The sequence below is a fragment of the Tupaia chinensis genome, unplaced genomic scaffold (genome assembly GCF_000334495.1).
Source record: "Tupaia chinensis unplaced genomic scaffold, TupChi_1.0 Scaffold000628_1, whole genome shotgun sequence".
Taxonomy (NCBI): Eukaryota; Metazoa; Chordata; class Mammalia; order Scandentia; family Tupaiidae; genus Tupaia; species Tupaia belangeri.
In genome coordinates, this window is record NW_006160148.1 from 3,566,976 (window position 1) to 3,575,850 (window position 8,875).

At 52.6% G+C, this 8,875-nt stretch overlaps 2 long non-coding RNA genes across 2 annotated transcripts in view; both read left to right on the top strand.

Moving 5' to 3' along the window:
* Nucleotides 1-1,250: 1,250 nt before the first annotated feature.
* Nucleotides 1,251-2,670, top strand: LOC114009821 (uncharacterized). The gene is made up of 3 exons (XR_003551215.1): nt 1,251-1,423; nt 1,936-2,054; nt 2,593-2,670. It is a non-coding gene; the product is annotated as an uncharacterized LOC114009821 (long non-coding RNA).
* Nucleotides 2,671-3,508: 838 nt separating this feature from the next.
* Nucleotides 3,509-8,875, top strand: part of LOC114009827 (uncharacterized) — a 32,990-nt gene continuing 27,623 nt past the window's right edge. The window contains exon 1 of the long non-coding RNA XR_003551226.1: nt 3,509-3,782. This is a non-coding gene — a long non-coding RNA (uncharacterized LOC114009827). The remainder of the gene's footprint in view (nt 3,783-8,875) is intronic.

Sequence of the window (8,875 nt, forward strand, 5' to 3'; positions counted from 1 at the left end):
GTCCCCCTAGAGCACATTTCTTTCTTTCTCTTTCATTTAAAAAAAAAAAAAGTTAATTAATTTACATTTGATCCCTGAGCATTGTCACAGCATACAAAATGTGATTTTCCATCCAGAATATACTGCGTGGTGGCTTAATCATACATGTTATGGTCAATAACTTTCCATTTTCAGTTTCATATATTTCCCCCCCATTTCTCACCCTCTGCCATTTCCCACCCTCCCACACTATCTCAGTTTTCCAGTTTTTCATTCCTTTTCACCCCCACATTTTGTTGATTCACAAAACTTCTTAAATAATCTAACTACTTTAAATAGCAAGCTCAGCTGATATATACATATCTTTGAATACATGTCTGACTTTAGGCATGCAAATCTGAGTAGAATGAATATACTATAAGGTAGCACCTAGCTGATGCTATATAGCTTACTACAATAATTAATTATGTATTTTTAATATATTTAAAAAATTTTTTTTTTCTTGGAGAGGTTTTTGCTAAAGGGCGTGTGCACTCGCCAGAAAGACAGAGAGAGAGAGACAGAGAGGCAGAAAGCGAGAAATCACCCCCCAGGGGGGATGGCCACGCCGCAATCCCTTCTCCTCCATTTTCCTCTAGGGATCTTGGGCAAGCATGCACATGGGCCCGGCGTGAGTTTAAGCCACCAGGTCAGGGACTCGAACTGCGGTCGGGAGTTCAGCGACACAGCCTTTACGCCAACTGCTGGTCCCTATATTTTTTAATTTCAAGAAAAGCAGAGCCCCTATAGCAAATTTAAAAAAAAGAAAGAAAGAAAAAGGAAAGTCATCTGTAATGTGTCTTTTGTTAAACCTGTAGGCCGAGCACCAAGTTGAATGTGCGTGAGTCACCTGAGGTCTCCCAAAGGCGCAGACTGAGTCAACGGGGAGAGACCTGAGAGTCTGCATTTCTAAGTTCCTAGGTGTTGCCTCACTGCGGAGAAAGGCGATCCAGTCTCAGATATGAGGGTTTGTTCCCAGTTACCAGCTGGACCCTTTGCTCACAGTTGCGCCTTCCCAGGCCCAAGCGAGGGGCGGTCCCTTTGGGGCCCGTCTCGACCGCTGTCCTGGGCAGCGCCACCTGTGACCCAGCCTCTTCTGAACCGCGAGGCTGGGCGCGGGCGCAGGAGCCCGCCCTAGAGAAAGGCCCGCCGGGGGAGGCGATGGGGTGGCTCCGCCCCACCCTGGGAATTGACGTCTGGGAGGCGAGGCCTCCGCGACCCCACCTCCTGCGAGCTCTACCGTTTTCCCTGGCCCGTCTTGGATCCCCAAATCCCTATGGCCTGTATTCACGTGCCCCTCCCTCACACGCTCCGCCTTCCTCCCTCCTCTCTCCCTCTGCTCGGTCCGGATCGTTCCTTCTGCGCTGGGTGTAGCCTCTGTAGTGGGGAGCCCAAGCTTACTCAGGTACCGCCTGCTCTCCCTCCCTCCAGGCAGAAGCTAAGGCTGCTTAGAGCTGGGTGTAGGAGTTCACTAAAGAGTAGGACTGACTCTCGCTGATTCTGGGCAGGGCAGGGGCATAGGGTCCTGCGGAGGAGGGCCGGGGATGGGGGGGTGGGGGGAGGTGGCTCTCCCAGGTCTCCTAGAGAGCTTGTGAGGCTGATCCACTCTCTGGGAGGCAAAGCACTAAACTAACAACTTTAACAGCTGCCTTCCCTCCCAGGAGGTTGAACTTACTCTACAGCTTACAAAGCACCTTGGGACCAGCAGATAGCTTAATGGCTACGTCGCTGGATTCCCATGTAGTTGACCGCAGTTCGCCCAACCCGGTGGCTTAAACTCACGCAGGGCACGTGTGTGTGTGCATGTGTGTGTGTGCCCAGGAGGAGGAGGGAGGAGAAGGGACTGCGGTGTGGCCATCCCTCCTGTGGTGTGTGTGTGTGATTTCTCACTTTCTGTCTGTCTCTCTTTCTGGCAAGCACTTGCGCCCTATAGCAAAAACCTCTCCTCAGACAAAAAACAACAAAGCGCTTTTCTGGCCACTGTCACATTTTATCCACGTGGACTTGGCAGTTGCCCAAACTGAGGACCAAGGAGGGTAAGTCCCAAGCACAGGGTGTAGAGCTGAGAGGGCATTCCAGGACTTGAACCTGGCATTAGCAGCAGCCTCTTGCATCTTGTAGGCCTGAATTATCTGGGAAGTACAACCCTTCCACCCTTGAACGTAGAGCTTTACGTTTCCGTGGGATCCTTAGCTTTGGATAATGGAGCTGGAAGGCTCCATCTCTTACCTCACAGGTGGGGAAACAGAGAGAGTGAACGGCTCCCACTCACGCTCAGGTGGTAGGTAAGGTCTTGGCTCTCAGCCCTCAGACTCTCAGATGACCTTTCTTGAGGCTTCACAGTTCCCCCATCCACTCCCTGCCTGCCTGAGGATCTGGCCTGTGTTTGGGTATAGAGCGAAGCGGGCGCTTAGGGCATGGACACTCCAAAGAGGGAGCCCAGCAGGGAGGGCAGGAGACCCAGTGCCTCTGAAAGTGTACTTTACCATTAGGCTTTATTTCCTAAGACAAAGTTGTGTCACTGAAGCAAGAGGCTTTGGTTTGGCTTTGTTCTTTCATTGTTTTGCTTCTCAGGCAGGAGGCTCAAACCTCCACTGGAAGGACCAGCAGTTAGCGTAATGGCTATGTCGCTGGACTCCCATGTAGTCGACTGCAGTTCGAGTCCCGGACCCGGTGGCTTCGACTCTCGCCGGGCGCATGTGCGTGCATGCCCAAGATCCTGAGAGGGGAATGGAGGAGAAGGGATTGTGGCGTGACCATCCCCCCATGGAGGTGATTTCTCGCTGTCTGTCTCTCTGTCTTTCTGGCGAGTGCGTGTCCATAACAAAAAACCAAACCAAACCAAACCAAACCAAAAAACCTCCATTGTAGAGATTCTGAGACAACCTACTCCAGGCCAGTTTGGGCTCAAGTGGTAGGCTTTGTCATGACTCATGCAGAGCTGGGGCTGGTGTCAGGCTCAGACAGGAGAATGAATTTTCTGTGGTCCCATTAGGGGCCAGCCCAGAACAGTTGGAGATCTGTGTGGGCCTGGGTGGAGACCTTTGTCACCAGGCTCAGGGTCAAGGTCAGAGCTCATCCTAGGATTAGGGAACAGGAAGAAACAGCCCTTGGTTCCTCTCAGGACAGGCCTGGCCCAGATTCTCACTGTAGGAGGGCATGTCAGACGGCTGGCAATGGAGCCCACAGGCCCTAGGCCAGAGCGGAGGCTCTGGGAAGGTGATGTCCCCGAGCTAAGGTTCAGGGTCTCTGGTCCGCCACTGGGTGGGTCTTGAGGGCGGGTGAACCTCCCACCATCTCCATCCACATTTTCCCACCTCACAACTTCCTTCCCAGTTCTCTGGGTACATGGCTGGTCACTTCCTGCTGTTCCTTCTATTGACTCTAAGCACCCAGAGCTCTGGTGCTGAGTCCAGCGGTGCAACACTGCTGGACTCTAGTGGCAGCTGGACTTGGGGGTGTCAGGTCTGCCCTCAGGCTTGTCCAGAGACATGTACGCTGGTAAACTGGCCAGCTGGGAAAAGGAGCTGAAAGTCCTTTACCATGGCGGATTTCAAGCTACCTACCTGGCGGCAGTGAAGGTGGAGCTGGAAAGCGAGCCACGAACCAGCTCCCAAAGCTGGTGGGATGGCTCTTGTGCAGCATCGGACAGCCCGGACAGTGCGTTGCCTTCCACAAGGCCCATCCGGGAAGGGACCGGGTCCTGCTGGCTTTTGGATGACGGTGGCTTCCTGGGTTTCCCACCCTGTTCTGTACCTGTGAAGGTAGGTGTACTTGGCATTGTGACTGTACTGGCTGAGGCTTTGGTTGACAGGAGGGGCCAGTCAAGAAGTGCTTCTGTCCCTCTATGGAGGCTGCCAGGCGCTCAGGGCCACCAGGACTGACTGGGTCCTGGCTCCTCAGGGCTGGATCATGGTTCTGACCCAGGCACCGGGAACCCGACATGACCGAATCAACATGTCTCCTGCCACTATCCCCTCCCCACCCTGTGAGCTGATGTATGGAGGGGACAGGAGCCAGTGTGTGGGATGCCCTAGACTCAGCGCGGCTGCATCCTGCCTGCTCTGGGTCATCCCCTCCTCCCTGACTCATACCCCAGGACGAGTCCCTCTTCTTATCACAGGACAGCCCTTAGTGGCTTCCCACACACTGGAATTCTTTGTCTGCTTGAACCTTATCTTCTCCTGCCTCCCCAGCTTCTGTGCTCCAGCTACCACGGGCCACTTCGCTGTTTTACAAACCTCGCAAGCTTATTCCCGCCTCCAGGACTTTGAGCTTACAGTTGCCCCAGTTCTCCACGTCTGGTTTCTCATCCTCCCAGCCGTGGCTCAAAGTCCTTCCCAGATCTCTCCCTCTAAAGGGGGCTGCCCCCGGTCCTCTCTGCCTCAGCACCTCATCGTTGCCAGCCCTGCACTAACCTCCAAGTACACTTAACTCGTTTACTTAAGTGTTACCTGTGTTACTGTCTTCCCAGCTAGACTGTAAGCTCTGAGAGGATAGGGACCTCATTCCCTGCCGTGCCTGGTATCTGGTGTCAAATAGATGGAAATGGGGTAAACAAACACCTGTCTTTATGTTTATTTCCCCCCGCTATCCCTGGTAGCAGTGTAACCCCATCCATTGATGACATCATATGTGAATGTCCGGGCCTAGTTTCTGCTCTCCACGGGTTATAAAGGGAAGGGGCAACGTGTCCTCTGCACATGGCCAGAGTGCGAAAGATGGATCTGTGCCCAGTGGGGTCCTGGGGTACTGGCAACAGAAGCTGTGGATGCTGTGGTTCAGCTATGTCCCTCGGATTCATGTGTTGGAAACTTAACCCCCAGTGCAACAGTGCTGGGAGATGGGGCCTGATGAGAGGCCACTGGTTCATGAGGGCGGAGCCTTCATGAAAGGATTAATGTTCCTATTGCAGAAGTAAGTGGCTTTGTTTTAAAAGCAAGTTCTCTCTCTCTCTTTGTTTTTTAAATTGTCAGAGGGCGTGTGTGCTCGCCAGGGCTCCTCAGGGCTGGATCATGGTTCTGACCCAGGCACCGGGAACCCGACATGACCGAATCAACATGTCTCCTGCCACTATCCCCTCCCCACCCTGTGAGCTGATGTATGGAGGGGACAGGAGCCAGTGTGTGGGATGCCCTAGACTCAGCGCGGCTGCATCCTGCCTGCTCTGGGTCATCCCCTCCTCCCTGACTCATACCCCAGGACGAGTCCCTCTTCTTATCACAGGACAGCCCTTAGTGGCTTCCCACACACTGGAATTCTTTGTCTGCTTGAACCTTATCTTCTCCTGCCTCCCCAGCTTCTGTGCTCCAGCTACCACGGGCCACTTCGCTGTTTTACAAACCTCGCAAGCTTATTCCCGCCTCCAGGACTTTGAGCTTACAGTTGCCCCAGTTCTCCACGTCTGGTTTCTCATCCTCCCAGCCGTGGCTCAAAGTCCTTCCCAGATCTCTCCCTCTAAAGGGGGCTGCCCCCGGTCCTCTCTGCCTCAGCACCTCATCGTTGCCAGCCCTGCACTAACCTCCAAGTACACTTAACTCGTTTACTTAAGTGTTACCTGTGTTACTGTCTTCCCAGCTAGACTGTAAGCTCTGAGAGGATAGGGACCTCATTCCCTGCCGTGCCTGGTATCTGGTGTCAAATAGATGGAAATGGGGTAAACAAACACCTGTCTTTATGTTTATTTCCCCCCGCTATCCCTGGTAGCAGTGTAACCCCATCCATTGATGACATCATATGTGAATGTCCGGGCCTAGTTTCTGCTCTCCACGGGTTATAAAGGGAAGGGGCAACGTGTCCTCTGCACATGGCCAGAGTGCGAAAGATGGATCTGTGCCCAGTGGGGTCCTGGGGTACTGGCAACAGAAGCTGTGGATGCTGTGGTTCAGCTATGTCCCTCGGATTCATGTGTTGGAAACTTAACCCCCAGTGCAACAGTGCTGGGAGATGGGGCCTGATGAGAGGCCACTGGTTCATGAGGGCGGAGCCTTCATGAAAGGATTAATGTTCCTATTGCAGAAGTAAGTGGCTTTGTTTTAAAAGCAAGTTCTCTCTCTCTCTTTGTTTTTTAAATTGTCAGAGGGCGTGTGTGCTCGCCAGAGAGAGAGAGAGAGAGAGGAAGAGAGAGGGGAAGAGAAAAACAAAAGAGAGGGAGAACCTCTAGAGGGGCATGGTCATACCACACCCCCTCCTCCATTTCTCTGTCCCATCAGGATGATTTTGGGCCCACACTTCTGGCATTTGTAAAAATATTATTTTATTTTTTAACTTTTATTTATTTATTTTAATTTGGTCAGAGAGGAACAGAACGCATGAGAGAGAGAGAGAGAAAGTTGCCAGGTCTGAGACTTGAACCACGGTCGGTCATGTGAGAGTCCAGCACCCTTAACCTCCACGCCACTTGCCAGCTCCTCTTGGCAAGTTTTGTAAGCAACCAGAGGTGGGATTTGAATGATAGTTGGCCGGGTGGGATCCGGCTTACCCAGTGTGCTGCAGACCCTATTGGCACTCTTTGTCTTCTGTCCTCTTGCCACATAATGCACTTCCTCCCTCACACACATGCCCTGTTCTGATACAATACAAAACCCCTCGCCAGATGCCTGCCTGTCAGCCTGGGCTTCTCAGCCCCCAAAAGTGTGAGCTCAATAACCCCCTATTCTCCATAACAAATTGCTCTAACTGTGGTACTCAGTTATGGCAACATAAAGACTAAGGCTCTGGAAGGGGCTTTGAGTCTTGCCAGAGTTGAGAAATCCAGCCACCTCCAACTTTGATTTGTTTGTTTGCTGATTTAATTTTTTTTTCTCTTGCTAAAGGGCATGTGTGCTTGCCAGAAGGAGGCAGAGAGACAGGGAGAGGAGAAAGCACCTCCCAGAGGAAATGCTCAAGCTGCCGTCCCTCCTCCACCTCCATTCCCCTCCTTTCAGGAGTTTGGGCATGCGTGTCCACACAGCTGGCATGTGTTTCAAATGCCGGGGCTGATATTTGAACTGTACGGTTGGTGGTGAGCTGCTGTCATCTTCAGTGTCACTGCCACCATTGCCATGATTCCCCCCCAGCGGTGGGGTGGTGTCCAGAGTGTAGTGAGGTCACTTCCTCGCTTGGGTGCTCCTGGAGGTAATTGTTTAATGAGAAGGTTGCACCGCGAGGTGGTTTGTCATCCTGCATGACTAGGAAACCTTCCCCAATTCTGATGAGGCTGGGGCTGTCAAGGGCTCTGTGACTCTGTGGCTGTGAGGGCCCTGGGAGGCCATTTGGTCTATCCCTCTGCCTTCTCGAATGTTTTGCATCCGGTGGAGAAAAGCAGTAGAGTGTAATAGTTCAGAGCTGGTAGAGGGGTCAGGTGGTGGTACAGTGGCAATGCAACTAGACCCATATGGAACCTCCGGGGTTTGCATCCCAGCACCTTCCTGGGTATGCAGGCAGGTGAATGCCACGGTCCAGACCTGCTGAGGCTGGAGTGGACGGACTGCAGCATGAGAACCCTGATGGAGGTACCTGTTTCTGTGTCTTTTTCTGTCATGAAAGAAAAGAAAGAAACTTAAAAAAAAAAAGGAGTGCTGGGCCAGCCGGGTGGCATGGTGATAAAGGCAGCTGGATCCCACGGCCAACGGTGTGGTTGGAGTTCTGGACCCAATGGCTTAAAAAACACCAGGTGCATGTGCCTCGGAATCCCAAGAAGAAAATGGAAGTGAAGAGATTGCTAAGTGGTCCCTTCCCAGTGCATGATTTCTCATTTTCCCTCTCGCTTTCTGTCCCTTTCTCCCTCTCTGGCAAGCTCACATGGCCTATATTAAAAACTTAAAGAAAATCAAAAAGACTGCTGATAGAGTCAGTTTAGGTCAACCTGGTGATGCTTTCTGGGTCTCAGTTTCTTTCTTTCTTTCTTTTTTTTTTTTTTTGAGAGGTTTCTTGCTACAGGGCGCGTGCGCTTGCCAAACAGACAGAGAGAGACATAGAGACAGAAAGCGAGAAATCACCCCCCAGAGGGGCTGGTCACGCCGCAGTCCCTTCTCCATTCTCCTCTCGGGATCTTGGGCACGCACGCACATGTGCCCGGCGTGAGTTTGAAGCCATTGGGTCCAGGACGCGAACTGCGGTCGACTATGTGGGAGTCCAGCGACACAGCCATTATGCTAACTGCTGGTTCCCAGGGCCTCAGTTTCTTTACAGTGAGGTGTCTACTAGAAGAGTGACCTTATAGGGTAATGTGGTAAGAATGTGGGACAGCACTCAGCCCCGGGGGCTCTCAAATAGGAGCTGTTAATGTCCTTTCTTTTATCAAATGCTCACACAGGGCTCACTGTGCTGGCCACTGTACGAAATTCAACTCATCAATAAAGAGTCCTGTGAGACAGGCACTGCTGTCGCTCCCATGTTATAGACCAGGGAACAGGCAGAGGAGTCCAGCCCCTTACCAGGGTTACACACCTGGTTAGTGAAGAAGCTGGGCCCTGGCGCAGGGAGCCTGGCTCCTGAGTCTGAGCCTGGCCTTGGTGCTCTTCAGCAGCAGGTACTTCTGTATTCTAAAACCAGCTCCCCTGCCCCTTCCAGGTTGGAGAAGGTGCTGCTGTTTCTGTGCAGTGTTCATAAAGGGCCCTTCAGAAATCCCTGCGGCTGCGGGAACCAGCAGTTAGCGTAATGGCTATGTTGCTGGACTCCCACGTAGTCGACTGTGGTTCGCGTCCTGGACCCGGTGGCTTAAAACTCACGCCAGGCGCGTGTGCATGCGTGCCCAAGATCCTGAGAGGAGAATGGAGGAGAAGGGATTGCAGTGTGACCATCCCCCCTGGGGGGTGATTTCTCGCTTTCTGTCTCTATGTCTCTCTCTGTCTGTCTGGCGAGCTCACGTGCCCTA